Source organism: Lepidochelys olivacea (assembly GCF_965140295.1).
Source record: "Lepidochelys olivacea isolate rLepOli2 genome assembly, chromosome: 8".
Lineage (NCBI taxonomy): Eukaryota > Metazoa > Chordata > Testudines > Cheloniidae > Lepidochelys > Lepidochelys olivacea.
This window is the reverse complement of record NC_140418.1, coordinates 81,277,086-81,299,190: the sequence shown is the minus strand read 5'-3', so window position 1 is coordinate 81,299,190 and position 22,105 is coordinate 81,277,086. Positions and strand designations below refer to the sequence as shown.

The 22,105-nt window shown below is 38.2% G+C and overlaps 1 protein-coding gene across 2 annotated transcripts in view; it reads left to right on the top strand.

The window, feature by feature from the left end:
- The window catches only part of ADGRL2 (adhesion G protein-coupled receptor L2), a 477,785-nt gene that overhangs the window by 247,411 nt on the left and 208,269 nt on the right, over positions 1-22,105 (top strand). For both annotated transcript variants that reach the window (XM_084636460.1, XM_084636456.1), the window contains one exon: positions 14,623-14,664. The gene's annotated coding sequence lies outside the window, so the exon portion shown is untranslated. The remainder of the gene's footprint in view (positions 1-14,622; positions 14,665-22,105) is intronic.

Below are 22,105 nucleotides of genomic sequence, written 5' to 3'. Positions count from 1 at the left end.
ATTCAGTAAACTTCAGTTCAGATGGTGCATCCCTAGTTTTCAAAGGGGGCATTTTACCCAGCACTCAGCTGAGCTGGCTGACATTAAAAGGAGGCCAAGCAACTTACCCAAGGTCACACTATTCCTTCAGTGGCTCAACCAGGATGCTCCTACCTCTCAGTTCTTCACTCTTACCTCTTAATAACATGGCCTCCCTCACTGCTGGCAATATGCAAGTAGATTACATTGATTGTGAGAATTGCTGCAGACAAGGACGAAAACAGTATATTGCACCTGCATAGCCTTGGGACTTGTGACAGGTCAAAGCAGGCTTAGCAGCTGGTTGAAGGTAATGCTTCTTTTCACCAGTAAAGGTCAACTTAATGTGAGATCCATATCAAAAGCACTACCTGACATATTGCCCTAAATCTCTGGTTTTACTCCTAAAGAAGTACTCTAGTGTCTGGATCTTGCATTCCTGAGGAGTTTGGAGTGTGGAAAAAATGCAGAATCTGGCCTTAGATATCTTAGTTGTAAATGCAGTTTGTTAGTTTATTTTTTGTTAGTGAATCAATATGGGATTTCATATTATGTTTTCCTTTTTATTTATGGTTAAATTACACTTTCCAGGTTGCCATAATTATTAATAATATTTACCCTTAAATTTTGATGAACATTATTTGAGAAACACTGCAGATGTTTTTTAGTTTAATGACCAAGATAATGATAACTGCAATGATTAAATAATACAGTCCAATGCAAACCTAGCATCTTCTTAAAAATCCCAGAGCACTTTGCAAAAGCAATAAAACAATAAATTAAAATAACAGCTGGGCTAATCATAATCCAATTTAAAAAGACAACAATTTGGTTTGGTTTTTAAAAGTAAGTCATTTCAGCTTGTCCAAAAGAAAAGAATTCCACAGATACAGTGCTATACGCTGGCTAAAGGCAATAGCGCTCAGCTTATGGTAAACCTCTCAGAACAGATAGCAAACAAAGAGTGGCAGAATAAAAGACAAAGAGAATATGTAATCAATTCCATAAGATAGGAAGTGGTAAGATCATGTACTGGCAGTACCATATATATTAATAACAGAATCTATTCAGTGTTATACAAGGAGTTAATGCAGTGACCTGATTACAGATGAAATATGAAAAGACTTTTTAGTCTGCCTTTGTGTCCTGGTGCAGGCATTTTCGGTCAATGGAAACCAGTACATTTACTTATTAGAAAGCTATTTTTTTAAAAAAGCTCCATTGTGAGTTCTCTGTAGGCAAAGTATGGATAACCAATTTAGTGTCCTCCTGGGAGAGATGACCATGTGATGCTGAAAGTTCATGAAATAAAAAATGGCTGATGTATTGATGTGTAATGATGCTGTATGATTATTAAAGGGAAAATGGGGATAAAAAATTACACCAAGGGTTTTCACTGTTGACATAACGTGTATCATGTTGCTTGTCAAACAAAAAAAGGACATACCCTAATAACATTGTGGATTCATGATGACTGAAATGATGCTGAAAATATGCAGTACAATAAAACATAATGCAAATGTACATAGTTTTATACCCTCACTTAGAAACCCATGGTACTTTAGAAAAGCAGTGTATGGTTAGCAACAGCTGTGCTAATCATAAGTAAATAGAAAAAGCCAAAGTATCAATTTTTAAAGTATCAGTGGGTCTTGATTAATCTGATGTCACAGCAGCCCCAGTGTTACCACTGGTTTCATGCCTATGAGCATAAAACTTTATTGAAAAGTATATAAACAAACTTCTTTTTTTCTTCTAAAAGCCAAGCAAACCTCTGAGATTGGCTGGAGCTCATCTTTATCTGTAAACTTTCTAGATTGCCTTGCTTTGTTGAATACTCCACATAAAGTTTAGACAAGCACAAAGATGCTTGTGGAAATCAGATATGGACATAACTCAGCGGGTTAACACAATACTGAGTACTCCCAAATTTTCCTACATTTAATTATAATGAAAGAGTTTCTTGGCCATTTTGGACTCAGCAGCTGGCCCATGCCAGCTGACTTAGGCTTGCAGGGCTCAGGCTAAGGGGTCGTTTAATTGAGGTGCAAATCTTTGGGCAATTTGTCCTTTAAATCTCTTTAGGAAATATTTTCCATAGTAGGCTGGTGTACATTTAAAAGTGAGATTGACTTAGCTACATAGGTCAGGTGTGTGAAAAATCCAGACTACTGACTGACATAGCTACGCCAACCTAACACCCAGGGTTATGCCGCCATAGCTATGGTGACATAGTTATGCACTGGTGTAGTCTACGCAGTGTATGTTTGTTTAATATGTCATAGACTATCTCACAAGAAGTACAGAGCTCAGATATAGAGCTCTGATTTACAGTGACAATGTCAAATTAGTTTTAGCGCAAATGACAGATTTTGTTGCAAAAAGGCTTTATCAAACCTAACACAGCTAGAAATGTTTTCATGGATTTTAATTTCAGTTAAAATGATTTTCTTAATTTAAACTTTCCTTTGCAGTTTTATGAATCCAGATACATATGACCATATGACTCACATTGTACCATGAAAGAGTTTAAGTACCCAGAAAACAAAACTGACTCATCAGTTCTCTGGTCCAAGCTGACTTCAAAGAAAAAAATATATAAGCAGCATATATTAAAGTTTAAAAATTCTTTCAATTTTAAGTATTTCGGGGTTATAAGTAGCACAGGTAGGAAATTCACAAAAATATGGCTGGTTCTTCACTGTCTTTGTTCATGTGCAAAATGAGTGAAAAGCTGCTGTAAAACCTATCATTCTGATCAGGTAGAATTTTACACTCACTTTGCATTCGTGTAACTGATCACACAAGGAGCAGTGTAATGGAGAATCAGGTCCTTTATGTCTGTTTCATTGTTGTTGTACTTTCAAATGGTGAACAATCTTGCCACCCACTTAATTTATGCATTTTGATTATTGCTGAATTCTGCAAGTGCTTCCAAGTACTGGAGCTCCTTTTTGTACAACAGGAGATGGCATGTATGACTCCATTTCCTGGCAATTCTAATCCATTTTGGAGTTGCATACACCTCACTGGATATGTGTTAAAGAAATAGCCTCGCGTCATTTGACAAGATGTCATAGATCTTTGAAGTTGTTAAAAGGGATGCTGTCCATTTGATTTTTTTTTAAATCAACCAATTCACCACCACCACCCCCTGCCCCAACCCCAACCCCAACCCCAATCCTTTGAATACTACATTGATTTTCTAAATATATAGAAGGTTTAGATTTTTTCTGTTCTGAAAAGACCCTTCTAAATATCAACGGTAGAAGGCTAAGAAACACACACACACACACACACCGGACATTCACAGACTCACTTCTCCCCTTTCTCCTGATGAAATTCACTGCTGAAAGGGCCAGCTTGAAATCTGTGCACCATTTAAATCCTATTTAAGCACTCGAAATAGGGCTTAAGTAATGCATTGGTTTTGTGATTTTCATCTGTGGTGCACACTCCTGTCTACTGCCTCTTTATGTTCAGTTTCAGCTTTACTGATACTGTTCCAGTCAACACTCTCTTGCAGAGTGAGTTGGAGATGCAAACCAGTCAGACTTACTACTCACAAAGTCCTGGACTGCACTAAGTAAGGAAGCAAAAATAGAGCAAAAGAAAAGAAAAATTGTCTAATCTCTTTCAGTTATAGAAATCTAAAAATGTTTGGATGAGAGAGCCATTTTCAAGATCCCAGTGTCCTTTCACTGAGTTGGTGAAATGTACTCGAGTTTCTGAGTAAAGCTGGTAAATTGTGAATATTTTTATCCAAGATTGTAAAGTTACTTTGTAGTCTTACAAATTGGGCACGTAATATTTAAATACACAAGAAGACAAACAGTACATGTAATAATACCAGACATTTACACACACACAAACCCAGCTGTGGTGTCCCCTCAGTACTCTGTAATGCTTTTCATAAAAGAAATAAGTGCATACGCCTGATATTCTGTTCAAGGCAAGGGAGTTATATATGTATACACATTCACACACATAGTCTTGATACTGCTGTGTTATGGTATGTTATATACTGGCAGTTCTCAGGTGGGGATACCTCCCAACCGGTAGGCAAAAGAATGGTATGGGACTTTGAAATTGGAAAAAGTCAAAGAAGTGATCTCTTGACAGAATTATATAACCTTCTCACACTAAGAAAAGGAGTACTTGTGGCACCTTAGAGACTAACCAATTTATTTGAGCATGAGCATGAGCTGTACCTCACGAAAGCTCATGCTCAAATAAATTGGTTAGTCTCTAAGGTGCCACAAGTCCTCCTTTTCTTTTTGCGAATACAGACTAACACGGCTGTTACTCTGAAACTTCTCACACTGTCTCTGAACTTCACTGAATCCTTGAGGTTACAGAAAGCTGGCAGGCTAAATAGAGGCAGCTGTTCGCAATGGTATCCCAAAGATGAATCTGTTCAGTGTGATCAATGACTGAATGCTCAACAGCCTAAGTCATTGATCACCATGACCCCAGTTGCTGCTAAGTCCATTAGGTTGTAATGAACGCTTAAAGGAAGTGGGGAGTAGGTGATACAGAACAGGGCACACACAGGAAAGGAAGGAGAAGAGTCACAAATACTACACCTAAAAACTGTTCAGGAAAATGCAAAGCCCATTACTTTGTATGGGGGTGCTTGATCGGATAGATTTTTCATTAAGCTTCATGGATAAATAAATGCTGAGAAATTCTGTAATATACATAGGCTGGGATTTCAAAGGAGCCTAAGGAAATTAGATGCTTGTCTGTCATGGAATTTCAATGAGAACTGGGCACCTAACTTCCTTAGGTTCCTTTCAAAATCCCAGCCATAATACACATATACTTTTTCAACACCCTTTCAGCTAATTTATGTATTTTTAGTTGCATATAAAAGCAAGACATCACCCACAGCACACATCAAATGTAGCAAAAGAAAACAATAGAAATGGAATACAATTAGAGTATATTATGTGAATGTGCAAAAAAATGGTACAACTGCTTTTTATTATAAAAACAAAGAGGAGTCCGGTGGCACCTTAAAGACTAACAGATTTATTTGAGCATAAGCTTTTGTGGGTAAAAAACCCACTTCTTCAGATGCATGGAGTGAAAATTACAGATACAGGCATAGATATAGTGGCGCATGAAGAGAAGGGAGTTTATCTTACAAGAGGAGAACCAGTTGACAAGGCAATTCAGTCAGGGTGGATGTGGTCCACTCCCAATAACTGATGAGGAGGTGTCAGTACCAAGTGAGGAAAAATTGCTTTTGTAGTGAGCCAGCCACTCCCAGTCCCTATTCAAGCCCAAATTAATGGTGTTAAGTTTGCAAATGAACTGTAGCTCTGCAGTTTCTCTTTGAAGTCTGTTTTTGAAGTTTTTTGGTTGAAGGATGGCTACTTTTAAATCTGTTATTGAATGTCCATGGAGATTGAAGTGTTCTCCTACTGGCTTTTGTATGTTACCATTCCTGATGACTGATTTGTGTCCATTTATTCTTTTACATATTCAGACTGTCTGCTTTGGCCAATGTACATGGCAGAGGGGCATTGCTGGCATATATCACATTTGTAGATGTGCTGGTGAATGAGCCCCTGATGGTGTGGCTGATGTGGTTGGGTCCTCTGATGGTGTCGCTAGAGGAGATATGGGAACAGAGTAGGCAACAGGGTTTGTTACAGGGATTGGTTCCAGGGTTAGTGTTTCTGTGGCGTGGTGTGTAGTTGCTGGTGAGTATTTCATAGAATCATAGAATCATAGAATATCAGGGTTGGAAGGCACCCCAGAAGGTCATCTAGTCCAACCCCCTGCTCGAAGCAGGACCAATTCCCAGTTAAATCATCCCAGCCAGGGCTGCATATTTGTAAACACCCATTTTACTGGATGAATTGCTGGTTGAATATTTCTTCTCAATAGCCCTGATTTTGCCCATTCCATGTAATATTCTCGTGAATTTCCTTTGATCAGCAACTGCATACTCCTGTTAGGTCCCTTTACTGCAGTCGTCCCTAAACTGTGAGGTGTGGAGAAATATTCGGGCAGGCGCGGCAGAGCCTGGGCCAGCCCCCCAGTGGGGCAGGGAGGGATCTCCACCCAGCCCCAATCTGCCTCCAGCTTCAACCCCTAGCTGTGACCCTGGCCCTGCCCTCAGCCTTGGCTCCCAGCCAGAGCTCCACTCCAGGCCCAGCCTTGGCTCCTGGCTGCGGCTCCACTCCTGGCTCCAGCCTCCCCCCAAGCTGCGGCCCCAGACTCAACTCTCTTAACCCTGTCCGCTGCCATGGCCCCGCTCCACGCCACAGATCCCAGGGTGGGCACGGACAGGAGTCAGGGGGGACGTGACATGAAAAGTTTGGGGACCACTGCTTTACTGGAATCTACCAAAGTCTTTCAACTTAAAGGGATCTTTTACATTTAGTTTCAAATAAAAAATACAGTTATATCAGTATAAGACTTCTTATCTGATTTTTCTTTATCACCTGAGATCAGTAATACCCTATTTGGACTCAAATCTGATTCTCTAGATATTCTGGATGTTGCTATGTGATTAGACTGCATTTTACTAGGGGATCAGGGGAAAGTTCTCCACTGTTCGTACATTTTCTGTGCTCTTTTTTTTTTCTCATTCAGTCTCCAGCTTAGTTTGTTTAACAGGGATTCCCTTCAGTTTTTGTCTTGAAGGGAGACAGAGTTGCACGTCATTTTGCTTCGAGTTCACAACACCTGTGTGAGCATTTCGCAAATCACATCTGCTGCCTAAGTGGGAACAGAGGCAGTAGGCTCCAAGGAGGTCATGGAGACATGCGGTTGGAAAAATTCCCTGCTGCTTTTGTTCTTGCCTGTAGGCATTTTTTCAACAGTTTTTCGTTCAAGTGCACCTTTACCTCTTGTTTAATTTTAATTTGTCTAAAAATTTAATAATCCCTTTAGGGAGTGGTAGGGCTATAATAAAAGTATGTATAAATTTTATAAATATAAAACCAAGTAGGCGCTCCTAACAACTGCCTCCTCACCATTAAATGGTTAGGCTCTATCCCTTGATTCTTTTAAGATTTGGGGGAGAAATAGTTTGTAGTCACCATATGTGTAGAACAGTGAAAATAGAAAATCTGTTGGATCTTTCCATAAAGGCTAACCTATAAAAATTAATTTGAATAAAACGAATAGGGATTTTGTAGAAGTCTACAGAAATCACTCCAACCAACATATAGAATTTAATAGAGAATTATATGCTGCTATTGAATTCCATGCTTTGGTTTAAAAATTCTATTAAAAGGCTATCCTTTTCTATTAAAAGGACACTCTCAACTTTAAAATTACATTTCTATTACTTACTAACTATTAATTACTTACTATTATTACAAGTACAACCTAGGATTATTATAAATGACTGTGCAGAGAAAATAACTTTGTGCAGTTGACAGCACCCCGTGTATATCAATTTCCCTGACTCCTCTGTATAGTTAGCACATTTCTCCTAATGTTTGGGTAGGTCTTTCACATGGCCACACAGAGAAAATGCAAATAATAATAAAAAAGGAAACACTAATGTATGTGTTTAACTTTACTCACATGAGTAATCCCAGGTAGTTCAGCATTGAGGTCAATGACATTACTTACATCAGTAGAATTAGACATTTAAGAGTTTGCCATGTTCATTATGCAATGTTATGCTCTAACAAATCAAGCTAGCCAAGAGGAAAAATAAAACTTCTATAAGCAGCTACAGAGCCTAGTAGAAAAGGTCCCAAAAAGAGACGTCCTTCTAGTAATTGGAGACATGAATGCTAAAATGGGGAGAAATAACACTGGCAGGGAAATAAGTATAGGGAAACAAGGCCAAAGTGAAATGAACAAAAATGGTGACATGTTTGCTGACTTTTGTGGAATGAATGACCTGGTCATTTGAGGAACTATTTTCTTGCACCATACAATTCACAAAATAACTTGGAGGTTGTCAGATCACAGAACAGAGAACCAAACTGATCATGTTATAATTTGGCACAAATGGACAACCTTAGAGGATATACATAGCAGGAACGGGGCAGAGTCGGGAACAGACCATGCATTAGTGGGAGCGAAACTGAGAATAAAAATAAGAACAAAAAAGAGAACCAAACAACAGAGCTGCCCATATTATTACATCACCAATCTAGAATAGATGACGACACAACAAGAGTTTAGAAATTGTGCTAGCAAACAGATAGCAGACGCTTGAAGATGAAGACAATATAAGACAAATGATAACATTAATCTCCCTGTCTTCTTGATTTCTTTATAAATGGTTTTCTCTCTTTTTCCATATTATAGTCAGACATTTCCCAATCACTTTTTTCATATTAATTTTTGTTGTTTTTTACAGTGATGTTCAGATAAATATTTTCAGAAGTATTCAATAATGCAAAAGAGAACAATACTGATTATAGTAATGAAGTGAGAATGTTGCCAATTACATGTTGAGATGACAAACAGATCTTAACTCTGACCCTTTCCACATCTCCTTTCTGATTTCCCTTCATTCTGTCCAACTTTCTTTCCCAATCATTCCTTTGTTTCCTTCCCCACTTGCATCGTGATGCCTTCTTTGAGTCCACTATGAATTTGGACAAGTTCCTTCCTTCTCTTCAACCAACTTCTAAACTCCCACCTGTTCTATGAAGCACTTCCTCATGACCAAGCAGTGCTATGTGTTTGCTCTATATTGTGTTTTACCTACTTGTGCCTCTAGTTCAGCGGTTCTCAAATTGTGAGTCGGGACCCCAAAGTGGGTCACAACCCCATTTTAATGGGGTTGCCAGGGTTGGCGTTAGACTTGCTGGGGCCCAGGACTGAAGCCCAAACCCTTGGGCTTCAGCTTTGGCCCTGATGTGTTGGGCTCGGGCGGGTTCAGGCTTCGATCTCCCCTCCTGGGGTCATGTTGTAATTTTTGTTGTCAGAAGGTGGTCGCTGTGCAATAAGCTAAGGAGAGCAGGGAATAGTCATTTCTTTGGCACAAAAAGAAAAGGAGTACTTGTGGCACCTTAGAGACTAACAAATGTATTTGAGCATAAGCTTTCATGAGCTACAGCTCACTTCATCAGATGCATATAGTGGAAAATACAGTGGGGAGATTTTATATACACAGAGAACATGAAACAATGTTACCATATACACTGTAATGAGAGTGATCAGGTAAGGTGAGCTATTAGCAGCAGGACAGCCGGGGCAGGGGGAAAGAGGAACCTTTTGTAGTGATAATCAAGGTAGGACATTTCCAGCAGTTGACAAGAACGTGCGAGGAACAGTGTGTGTGTGTGTGGGGGGGGAATAAACATGGGGAAATAGTTTTATTTTGTGTAATGACACATCCACTCCCAGTCTGTATTCAAGCCTAAGTTAATTGTATCCCGTTTGCAAATTAATTCCAATTCAGCAGTCTCTCGTTGGAGTCTGTTTTTGAAGTTTTTTTGTTGAAGAATTGCCACTTTTAGGTCTGTAATCGAGTGACCAAAGAGATTGAAGTGTTCTCCGACTGGTTTTTGAATGTTATAATGCTTGACGTCTGATTTGTGTCCATGTATTCTTTTATGTAGAGACTGTCCAGTTTGGCTAATGTACATGGCAGAGGGACATTGCTGGCACATGATGGCATATATCACATTGGTGGATGTGCAGGTGAACGAGCCTCTGATAGTGTGGCTGATGCGATTAGGCCCTATGATGGTGTCCCCTGAATAGATATGTGGACACAGTTGGCAACGGGCTTTGTTGCAAGGCTAGGTTCCTGGGTTTGTGATTTTGTTGTGTGGTGCGTGGTTGCTGGTGAGTATTTGCTTCAGATTGTGGGGGCTGTCTCTAAGCAAGGACTGCCTGACTGTCAAGATCTGTGAGAGTGATGGGTCGTCCTTCAGGATAGGTTGTAGATCCTTGATGATGCGTTGGAGAGGTTTTAGTTGGGGGCTGAAGGTGATGGCTAGTGGTGATTGTTATTTTCTTTGTTGGGCTTGTCCTGTAGTAGGTAACTTCTGGGTACTCTTCTGGCTCTGTCAATCTGTTTCTTCACTTCAGCAGGTGAATATTGTAGTTGTAAGAACGCTTGACAGAGATCTTGTAGGTGTTTGTCTCTGTCTGAGGGGTTGGAGCAAATGCAGTTGTATCGTAGAGCTTGGTTGTAGACAATGGATCATGTGGCACAAGTTCCCTAATTGTACAGTGCCATGGATACTTATAGTACTATAAAAATAGTAATAAGATAAAGATTATAGAGCAGATCCTCACCTGCTGGAAATCAGCATAGCTCCATGGAAGTCACAGGAATCACCTTTCATATGAATTCTCTGAGTGAAGCAAATTATATTACAAACATTGTGATTATTGTCAATGAGTGTGTGGATATTAGATTTTTTTTAGGCATAAGTACTTTTGCACTTCAGTTTTAGTACAAGATTGCAAAACCTGAATTTTAAATGATCTTTCCTTTCCCTAGAACTTAAATGCTGTTTGAATACTCACTGAAAACGCATGTGTATGTACTGTAATAAATGTGACTGGGAAATAGGCTCTTGGGGCCCAATCCTGCAAGCCCTTTTGAACATGAATAGTGTCCCTATTTGTATGAGAAATCCCACTGACTATTCATGTATGTAAGGGTTTGTAGGACTGGGACTTTAGTTTGTGGGTTCTGTTTCGGAAAACCACCTTGGCGACATAGCAACCTAAATTGCTTTCATTAATGGAGTACTAGACAATGTCTGGTAGACACTGAAAATATGCCATGACACTACTGTCCTTTTAGCAGGTATACAACTATGAGGAAAACCACAGCTAAAGGACAATGTGGAGATTACTGTACTTACAGCACTGGCTATTATTTAAAAGAGCAAAACAGCAAATGGATATTTTAATGCATAATTTATGGAAATATGTCATGTTTTAATGCCCTGAGCCCAATATACCGCTCATATCTGTCTGTCTCTACATTAATCTAATTGAATCCATGTAATGTATTTCTAATTTGTCCTTCACCATAGAAGCTAGGCATTATTAGGTGCTATTCCCAGTTTACCTGGATGTTTACCTATTTTCTACCCAGATGTTTTTTCTACTTCTAAAATGCTAAACATTTCTATAATCAAAATTTATTAAGTCCTATGTGCATTTTTCTTTTTCTGTTTCTTGATACTGTCAGTCTTTCAAGATGTAGTTCCTGGTGTTGGTTCATTGCCGCTAATTATTTATATTTTAGCCTTTGTCCCTGATTTCTCAGTCTGAGAGTTTAAAGAGCTATGACATACACCAAGAAGTATCTAATCAAGAGATGAGTAATCAAACAAAAAGCTTTTTGGGAGGAGTGCAAATGGAATGAACCATACTGTCTGGCTAATTATTGTGTTTCCTGTTCTCAACCTTTAAATAGAGTTCTTGCAGAAACCAGAATACCTGCCCATAGCTTGCTGGGTTGGTTATTAAATAAGTGGAAGCTTTGTAAAGAGGGAGTGGTGGGAGAAACAGCATAAAATTGATGATGTAGAAAGGAGTTAAAGTATACACTGTATTCATCTCTTCCAGCCTTGGTTGTCAGGGTGCTAAACTCTCTGCAAGTATTTGGGTGGGTGGGTGTGTATGTGGGGGAAACCTAACCATTAATTCCAAAGAGGTGTTATCAGAGGCATCAGGGTTTGGCTGTAAATTTGACTACATTGCTGTGGTGCGCAGAGAAATGAGTGAGGAAATATCTGATTAAAGTGTGCACTGCTGCGGAGGCAACTGAATGTTGCCATAGCAATTGAGATGAAATGTGCAAGAAGTGAGATAATTAAATCTAACCCCTTTAGTAGTTTTGACAGTCAATGCACTGCCAATAGGAAAAGTTATCTACAGTGTTAAAGATAAAACACATTCCTCATGGAAGTAGTCCTTGCTGATATTTTGTTGTTCCCTTTCTAAACACATTGCTTCAGGTAACCTAATCTGAATGTTCTTTTTAATAATCAAATACAGTTTTGACCTTGGTCTGTAACTGCTTAGGACTTTCCTGGCTTATTGTACCATGGGAACTGGCTACACAAAATATCCAAAATAACCCTTCCCCTCCTCCACGTCCCCGCTTACAGTACAGTAAAGCCAGGACTGTCATGTTTTAGCTTACAATTCAATAATATCTAGAACGTGCTGCCCTCTTCAGGAGTTGGCTATTAAAAATACTTGATTTTGTTTATTGATTCAGAAAATGTAATGAGCAAATATGAACTAGAGCATCTGGTGAGTTTCTTGAACTTTGTAATACCACAACCCAAAGACAGAGACTAGTTGCAAAATGAGTGGAAAACTGTGTTGTAAAAAAAGGTCTTATCTTACTGGCACTGGAAGAACAAGATTAAAGCCTGGGGCTGTCACATTCTTTAAGGGGATATGAAAGTATTTGGTCAGTGGAAACAAAAAACTAAGGACACCCCGGAGTTGAGATTTTTAAAAAATAAATTATTCTGTATAATACCAAGTAACTAGAAATTAAGATGTTGCATGGCTTAAAAAGGACTCTCTCATTAGTTTTCAAGCTAAACTACTCATGTGTATGTAATTACCTTTGAAATCAAATGAAGTTATGCCTGGCTGTGTGTGTGTTTGTGTGTGTGTTTGGGGTGGAGGGAATGGTTTCTAAAAATGACCCTAGTCCTGTGTGTTCAGCCACAGGAAGGACAACCATTGCCTAGTCTGAGTGCAGGGATTTTCAAAGTAACAGTGCTGGCCCAGCTGCGGGGAATCAGTGAATTCACCCCAATGCACCAGAGGGATAAACTGAGGGAAAACAAGGCCAAAGTCTAGCAGTCAGAGTCGAGGAGCAAGGATCTCTAAGAAGAGCACTGGGGCTGAGAAGAGAACTGGCGTGGGGAGGGTTTCCTTTTCCTCTTTGAAACTTGGCTGAATTGAGACATGTTGAAGTGTCTTTTACCTTTCCTTTTGCTGAGGGCTACCCTGTTGTCCTTTCCTTCAGTGGCCAAACATAGGGAAAGATTCTGTGCTACATCTCACAGGATTGAATGTTGGTGAGGGTGTGTGGGGTGTTGTCTGTACTGACAGTTCTCAAGACTGTCACAGGGTATCATTCATAAGCAACACTTTCTTTATTTCAGCAGATCGTAAAGGATGTTTAATATCTTTTAATAGCCATCTAAGGAATATTCTTATTTTAATCTTTACGTAACGTTTTCAGTCCCGTACAACACGTTTCCGTCCTTTGAAAAGGGAAATATTGGGTCTCATCTGCCATTTGTGTCACTCTAGTTTTATGTCAATATCATTCCATTGATCTCAATTTTACACCATTGCAAAACAACATTAATGCACCACTGAGAATAAGGGTTGATTTTTCAAAGGCACAAAGGGAAATTAGATGACCATCTCCCCACTGAAAATGTAACACTAGAACCAAATTTTCCAACCAGTGCACAGACAAATCCTAATGGAAGTGCAATCCCAAATCACGAAGGGATTGTGAAATAGTCTGGTCGTCTGCACATTACAGGCCCCAGAACCTCACCCACCCACCCATTCCTGTAATAGACCCGTGACCTCTGACTACGGGCTTGTCTACACTGGCAATTTACAGCGCTGCAACTTTCTCGCTCAGAGGTGTGAAAAAACACCCCCCTGAGCGCAGCAAGTTTCAGCGCCGTAAAGCACCAGTATAGACCGTGCAGCAGCACTGGGAGCTGCACCCCTCATGGAAGTGGTTTCATTACAGCGCTGGGAGAGCTCTCTCCCAGCACTGCGCTGCAACCACACAAGCCACGTTAAAGCACTGCCGCGGCACTTGAAAGCACTTGAGCGTTGCTAGTGTAGACTAGCCCAAAGTTCCTCAAATCCTGATTTAAATCCTGATTTAAAGACTTCAAGTTACAGAGAAGTCACCATTTACACTAGTTTAACCCCCCCCTCCATACACACACACTTCTCGCAGCCGGAGGAGCTGCTGGCCAGCCCCAGCAGTGGCCCAACCCCCAGGCCACTGGCTCCAATGCTTCTCCGGGCTGTTGGCCTGACCCTTGGGCCAGCCTGAGCTGCCCCAGCCCCTGGCCATGAGCAGAAGCTGAGCCCCCTCTGACTTCAGGGAAGAGGGGAAGTGAGGGTGGGGCCTTCCAGCAGAGCGTGGGCAGGGCCACAGTCTCGGTTAGGGCCACCCATGCCCCCACTGCTCCCCTGGGAAGGCTGTTCCAGAACTTCACTCCTCTGATGGTTAGAAACCTTCGCCTGATTTCAAGCCTAAACTTAATCACCAGTTTATATCGATTTGTTCTTGGGTCCATATTGGTAGTTAACTTAAATAACTCCTCTTCCTTCCTCGTATTTATCCCTCTGATGTATTTATAGAGCACAGTCATGTCTCCCTCAGCCTTCTTTTGGTTAGTCTAAACAAGCCAAGCTCTTGAGTTTTCACTCATAGGTTAGGTTTTCTTCTTTTTTCAAAACTGGCCCTTACTGCCTAAGTACATGTAATATATGTTCAGATCTGCATTAAAATATTGATCTGTGCTTTCTACAATAGATTTGTTTCATTTTTGTTTTGCTGCTGATGCATTGTGTTTGGCAGTTAAAATCCCTATGGATGAAGGCATAATAACTAATAACATTTTCTTTGCTTTCCAGGGTATTTATGGTACAATGATGAATTTCTTCTTTCTCAGAATGGTAAGCAGAAAGCTATTTCTACCTCTGATAATACTGAATACAAAGAAGAGAAAGTAAATTGTTATAATAAAAGATTGTATATTTATTTTTAAGCAAACTGACAATCTAATAATTATATGGTATATAGAAATATAAATATTTGAATATTCAAATCCTGTTCACTAGCTAGAAAAGTCCGACAGACTATTGCATTTATTTCTAAAGACACATAAGAATTTACCATATCTTTTGGAAATGCTTCTGAACCTTGGGGTGTTCACCACTGAGGTTTTCTGCATAATTTATTGTAATATATACATACCAACACACATAAATATAGTTTACATCCTATCAGGAGAGAGAGCAAGTGTATCTCTCCTTTACCCTAAGGAAAGGTGAGTCCTATACAGTGTTTCACTGTGCTGAATTGTATAAAAATTGATCCTTATTCATGTTTCACTAGGGCTTTGCCACATCTGTGAATTTAAAATTGTATGTTTTCCAAAAGCAGACATCACTTCTTCTGAGAGAGCTGCCTGTTATCATGTTGTTTAAAAAAGATGGTTTCAGTTGTCATTCTCTGTTTTTTATGACTGAAAAAGGCAATATTTATTTTACCCCTTGATCACAACGTCTTTACAAAATAAAAAGAAAAATTCATCATATTGTACATGTAAAGGTCATCCTAAAATAACACTTCTGAGCAAACTATACTGAATCCTATGAGTGTGCTGCTAGGAGAGACATTTCTAACAGTTCTTTGGGCATTCCCTTTATAAAGGAATTTCTTTCCACTCCATAAAAATGTAGTTTGAAATCAACATAAAACCATCAAGAAGTGGAACTACTGTTAAAATGGGAAGAAATATTACTGGAAAAAATATCCCCTCCGAGCACAAATTCAAACTTCAAATGTGACTGCTTCTTAGCATTATAGCTGAAATACATCCGATCTAATCCCAGAAGGAACTCAAAATCTGCTTTTAAAAGGATATTATTCAAAAAATTTAATGCATAAGAGCATAAAAAAATGAAGGATTAAAATGAGTGCCCCCCCAGTTTTCTGTTGTCTTTGAAACAAAGTAGAAGGGTTCCAGAATTCAAGAAAACCCACAGCAAGACACAAGTTTAAAATGAACTTTAAAAAAATGATGATAGGGTTTCCAATTCACAAAGCAAGGGACTTGTTCTTTGGAACTTTTTTCTCCTCTTAGAAAGTAAAGCCTGCAGGTGAAGCTGTTTTGAACACACTTGTTTTTAACCAGTAGATCAAATCACTTGATAATAACGATGAGGTTCTCTGCTTTGTTGATAGTTTTACTTGCTTGCTAATAGTGGGTGTCTCAGCAGTATCATTGTCAAGGATATGTTTTGGGGACTCTGATTAAAGGGAAAAAATAATCATGTAGAACTAACAAATAAAAAAGAGCAGTTCCAAGCAGACATGAGAACCACATTTAACCTCCTAAATCCACAAACAAACAAAAAATGCTCAAAAGAACTGAAGAGTAATTTTTAATCAAAAAGATTAACTATGTGACAGTTAAGTATGTTTGGGATTAAACCATCAAAGAACCTGTCTCTTTTCTGTATATTTGCCTATTAGCAGTAGGTACTTGGCACAAGGATCATATGTAGGCTGAAGCCATAGACCCTTGCACTACATATAAGCTTTTCAACAGTGTTCCTTAAGCAATAATATTGTTAAAGGTAAGTGTTTACCAACAGAGTTTGTCCATGTGTTTACCACAGATTTTGTCCACTTAAAACAGTTTTAGCCTGAGGCTGAATATGCTGGGAAAGTGGCGGAAGAGAAACGTTTAATTTAGGCTGAAAACAAATCTATTCAGTTGGCATCGTGATTGGGGTCAATATAGCTATAAGTTTGCAGGTTAAGTAAAATTATTATTACTGGTTGTGTGCCAACAGTGCGCTTTGCACTATGTAGAACAAAGAAGGGACAAGAGTTCTGCCCTCAAGGGTCATATGTCTTATACAAACAAACAAAATGATACATGCAGTGCACGGGGTGATCAGACACTGGTGCAGAATACCAAGATAACACTTTTGGGAGGAATAGGTTTTATAGTTATAACCATATACCCGTCCCCAAATATGACATTTTGCCTTTGGCTCCCAGGTACAGAATTATAATGCCGGTTATGGATTACCAGTATGTAACATTAATTCAAACATAAATGTATTCCCATGTTAGGTATCTATTGCACAAAGAAATTGAAATTGAATTTGGCAGTTAGTATTTCCTTCAGTGTGGCTGGACATTTTAGCCTTTAAAAGGGTGCTAAATGTCAGATATTCAAAGAAAATAAAATATTGAATATAATTAATCTGCACTTTAACAAAATGCACTTTCCTTGTCATCCCCAACTCTAGCTGTGCTTAATGAATAAAAATTAAATGCACATTACTATGAATAGTCACAGCATCCTGTTTTCAATAAAAAAGGCTTTTTCTCTGTTAATAAATTGTTACCTTAAATTAATGCTAAATATATAAAATTGTATCATTTCATTAAATATATAACCATTTTGTTTTTAAATAGGGTTTTTTAAATTCCACAAATGTTTTTAATCTGTGAAAAATTGCATGTTTTTTTACATCAAGTGAGAATATGAAAGAACTGCTAACAAAGAAGAAGGCTACTGCTGCTATGATTTCTTGAATAAGACAAAAAATTGGTTCTCACTTTTCTCTCAATTAAAACTCCATGCAATTATTTGTGTAGATTATAGACCTCTTTTGGGATTCTGGTTTCATACAACTTTTTGGTTCATTTCACATGAATAATATTAATCTTAATTAGCAAAAACAATTGATGGGCTTTTCTCTTTTTTTATCAGAGGGTTCACTCTGTGTACTGATTATCATCACTAGATTATCCTGATAAATGAAAACTTCTTGTCTTTTTAAACAGTAAGCTGAATATGTTATCTATCCTCAGGCATGTAGCTTTTTTGTTAGACATCATCTTGTTGAGCTGGAGTGGCTTTCTTGACGAGTAGATGACCCCTTTTTTGTCTGGAACCCTAACATTGCTGGGCATTATGTCAATTTAGATTCTAACTATTTATGACCATGCATTCAAAGTTCAACTATGCAAATCACAACTATTAAACAAAAAGACATAGCAGATTTGTTTTTTAAATGTATTACATAGCTCACAAGGTCAACACATTTGTTTTCTCCATTTTAAAATATAGTTTTGTCAGTAATGATCAGTAATGATTGAAGAGATCATCACCTTTTAACATTTTATTTAGACTAAGTCAGATAGAACATAAACATCTTTTCCCTCCTATACTAGAAAAATAATCATATGGAGTACAGCAAAAAGAAAGAGATTTGGGCTGAAGTAAGAGAGAGAGAGCTGCCTGTGAAACGCCTAGATTCACTCTATAGTACTAATATATAGTCTTTAAGGGGTGCAGTTCCACCATTATAGGGAAGTATACATGAATGCCAGGCCCAAATCTATCCCCAGCCTATAGGCAGGACAGCACCACAACCCCTCAGTGGTTGCTATTTCAGTTTTTAGGCTACAGAAGGGCCCAGAAAAGCCCCTCTCCAAGAGTTTATGTGGAGCTACATTAATTTAGTAGGCATAATCACATAGTTCAGAATTATTGTCCTGACCCAACCCCAGCCACTACCATCTCTATAGTGGACCCCAGCTCTACCGCATCTAAGAATCTGCCTATACGCAGTGCAGTGAAATAGTGGCCATTCTCATATGATGTGAGCAATCTACAGCTTCTATGCCCTGAGTGCATTCTGTTCTATTCAGCTTAGGTTCCATACCACATCCATCCCTCATAATATCTGAACAGCACCCTAAATGAAAATGTAAGCATTGTGCAATTGTGAAGGGAGATAAAAGTACAGAAGCTCTTTGGGGTAGGGCCTGCCACTTACTATGTGTTTGCAGAGTGACCAGCACAGACTAGGATTTCTATGCACTACTATAAATAGTAATAGGACACAGTATTAGTCTTGTCCTCACGTAGAGCTTGTTTACTGTTGTCCAAATTCTTCAAATAAAAGTACGACAAAACTTATTTCAAGAACTGACAGAGAAATATACTACATAGCAAAACAGAAACCTACAGAATATCTGAATCTGTTTAGATACAAGCAAAAATTAATACTAATAAATACAATTTCCATGGCTTAACCAAAGGGAGATTTGACTCTAAAACTATGACTGTGAACAATTTATCTACAATTTATCACTCTTCTACTGACCATAATTAATTATAATTAAAACTTGCCTTTTTAAGTATTAAATATACAGTGTTACTGTGTTTGCCCTTAAATCATATAATTCCTTCTCCTAGTACACTGAACTGCTGCAGCATTATTCTCTTCTCATCCTATGTACGTGTGTGGTAAAAAGCAGATGTGTTTATTTGAGTTGTGGATGTTGCATGTTTATCATAGAAATATAATAGATAGATTAGAGTTTATGAGGAACATTTTTCATTCAGAAAATCTTGATAACATAACATAAATGATGCTAATGAGACTTGGGCAGTGTATATAATACCAAGACACAGAAGACAAGGATATTTTTCTTGTTAAATATACATTATTTGGTACTTTTTGAAAATGCAGAAATATATGCTATCTACTTCGTAACCCATCATGTGTTTAAACTGTTTTAGCTTTTTTCTTGGTAGCACTGAAAATTTGTAAGAATTAGTTTATAGTGGATAAGGTACTGAAGAAGCATTTGAGGGAAAGTTCATCTAAGTAGACAGCAACCACAAAAATAACATTCACGTATTAACAAAGGATCAAGGGCTCCATTCAGCCCCACCAGAAGAAGGTTCCATGGATTTCATTGGGTGTTGCATCCACTTATTGCAGGACTGAATTTGTTCCCATACAAAAAACAAACACTGAAATGGAAAATGGCTCACTGCACAGGACATTTGTTAGGGAAAGAGACAAAAAAGAACACAGAGAAACCATAGTTGTATTATCTCACTAGCCATAAAAGGCAGAGAAGATCACCTAAACTGAAATAATCCTACTACATCACAATTAGATTAGTGAAAAATGCTAGAAATATAAAAATAGGTAATATACTGTTAAGAATGATCAAATATAAAGTATGTGTCCTAATATAAATAAAATGTTTCTCACTACATACATAAGTAGTATAATAGATAGGCAAAATTAATAAAATCCCATATCAACAGCAGTGTGCTATAACTGCTCTTGGTAGATCTAAATTACATACTTTTGTGTGTGTGTGTGTGTGTGTGTGCCTTCCTTAGATCAGGTCCCTATTTTTGAGCAGGAAGAAAGCTGGGAGGGAACATATGTTTCTTTGTCAAGTGAACATGCCTCACGTACTACTGATGGTGGATAAAGACTGCTTATTTTACTGCCCATAAAAATGGGGTTAATTAACAAGGAAAGGTTGAACTTTAGGTATTTTCCCCCAAATAAATAATTAACTTTTTAAAGGGGGTGTAAAATAGTTAAATTAGCTTGTAGTTGTGGGGCAAAGGGGATTTTTCAAATGCTATTTCCCAAGCTCTGACTAAATAAAATAACTTAATCTGAATCAAGAGTTGACTATGGCCAAGTAAGGATAGTTTTAGCTTTGTAAGGTACTTATTATATATCAGAAAAGTCAGTTTTATGTGTTAGAGCAAAATAATTTGCTTCAGCAGAGGTGAGGCAATTATGGAAGAAGTGATGTGAGCTTTTTAGTGCAGAGTAAAGCCAATTAAGATGAACTAATTGGACAAAGTCTTATTAGTGTGTCTTAGCCAATATCCATTCTGAGCAGATGTAAGACTCATTGACTTCAAGTTAATCTTTTTTTAACTTAACAACTGTATGACTGAGACCATGGGTAAAATCCTGGCCACCTAAAGTCAAGGAGAGTTCACCCAAAATTATTTCACCCCATAGTTTTTCTAAGCAAGAGGGTATAGGGAGTGGAAAGAGGCTGCCCAGGAAGTAAGGAAGGAATGACTGGGATAAGGAGAGAGGTTAAGGAGAGAATATAGAGATGTTCCACCAAAATCAAGGTGAGGTGGGTTTGCACATCCAAGTACAGCATCTAAGCCTTATTAATTCTATACAAAGCCTAGGAATTTACTCTCATTTAAACATCTATCCTTTAGTCAATCCATTTTGAAAGATTGCCCTTCTCTAAAGAAAGCAGCAAAGTCCATTGCTCTTGTGCATAGTCAAATATAAATAATATTTCAAAAGCTAAATTGAAAACATTAGCAATAAAAATATGCAGTGTATATTTCTTTCCTAGGAGCCAAAATGGAAATTGAATTCAATTGAGCCCCACTTACTTGGAATGGAATTCAATTTTAAAAAAATCTCCCTGGATTCCATCCTGTGGAAAGCCCTCACAAATTCATTTTGGGGAGTTCTGATGTGGAGGCTGGCCATAGCTTTATTTTTATTTTTTTAATGGAATCCGGTTTCAGTGTTTAAGGTTATTCATAACTCACCTCTGCTGCACGGTTTTCACATATAAGCCGACTGAGGACAACTTGTTATTAAAGAAGTCGGCAGGTGTTCGTGCTCTGAAACATATTCAATAAAGAACTCAACAGGCTCACATAGGCTGCAAGCTCCAAAGAGAAATTAAATAATGAAGACAGCAACTTTGCAACAGAGACCACTTCAGCATAAGTACAAGGACTTGTCAGATGATGGGAACTTCTGTTACATTTTTTAACTAGATTCCGCATAAGGGTGTTAGTTTTTGATATGAAAATTGTAAATTAGAGATGGTCACAAACCCATACTTTGAGAAAGTCTGGATCTGGAGCCAACAGAGCACTGGAGAAACATCGAGACAAATTCTGGCCTGACTTGTATCTGTCCCATGCCACCTCATTTCTTCATTACTTCCAATGGGCTTGCATGTCTGGGCAGAGATTAATTCTATTATTATACTGAAGTTGGTTGAAGCATCTCATCCACACCAATTTCCATGTGCAATATCTTTGGAAAGTCCAGAGAAGAGAGAAGAAAAAAATGACCCTCTTCACTTCTTTAGCAAATATTTTTCTAATGCATGGAGATGCACCTTCTTTAGCTTTTTTCCAGACATGGTAAAAATTTAAAATACATGCTCACCCTGCCTTGGGACTTAAGTTTAGATTTTAATTAAATAATTCTAAATTGAATTTTTAAAATATTAATGACCAAATGTAAGTACAGTCTTGCTCTTCCCAAAGATTCTGAGTTGCTGAACAATCATATTACAGAAAATGTCTTAAGAATGGCCCTTAATATGAGGAATCACAGAGTATATTGGTTTTTCCTTTATTAAAAATGTTTCCTTGCAATCGTTATTTGAAGAAAATTGACAATTAATAAGAAACATCTAATACAGAGCTTCCTTTTTGGTAATTGTGGCCAGATCAAACTCCTAGTCAAGCCAATGGATAGGTACCGG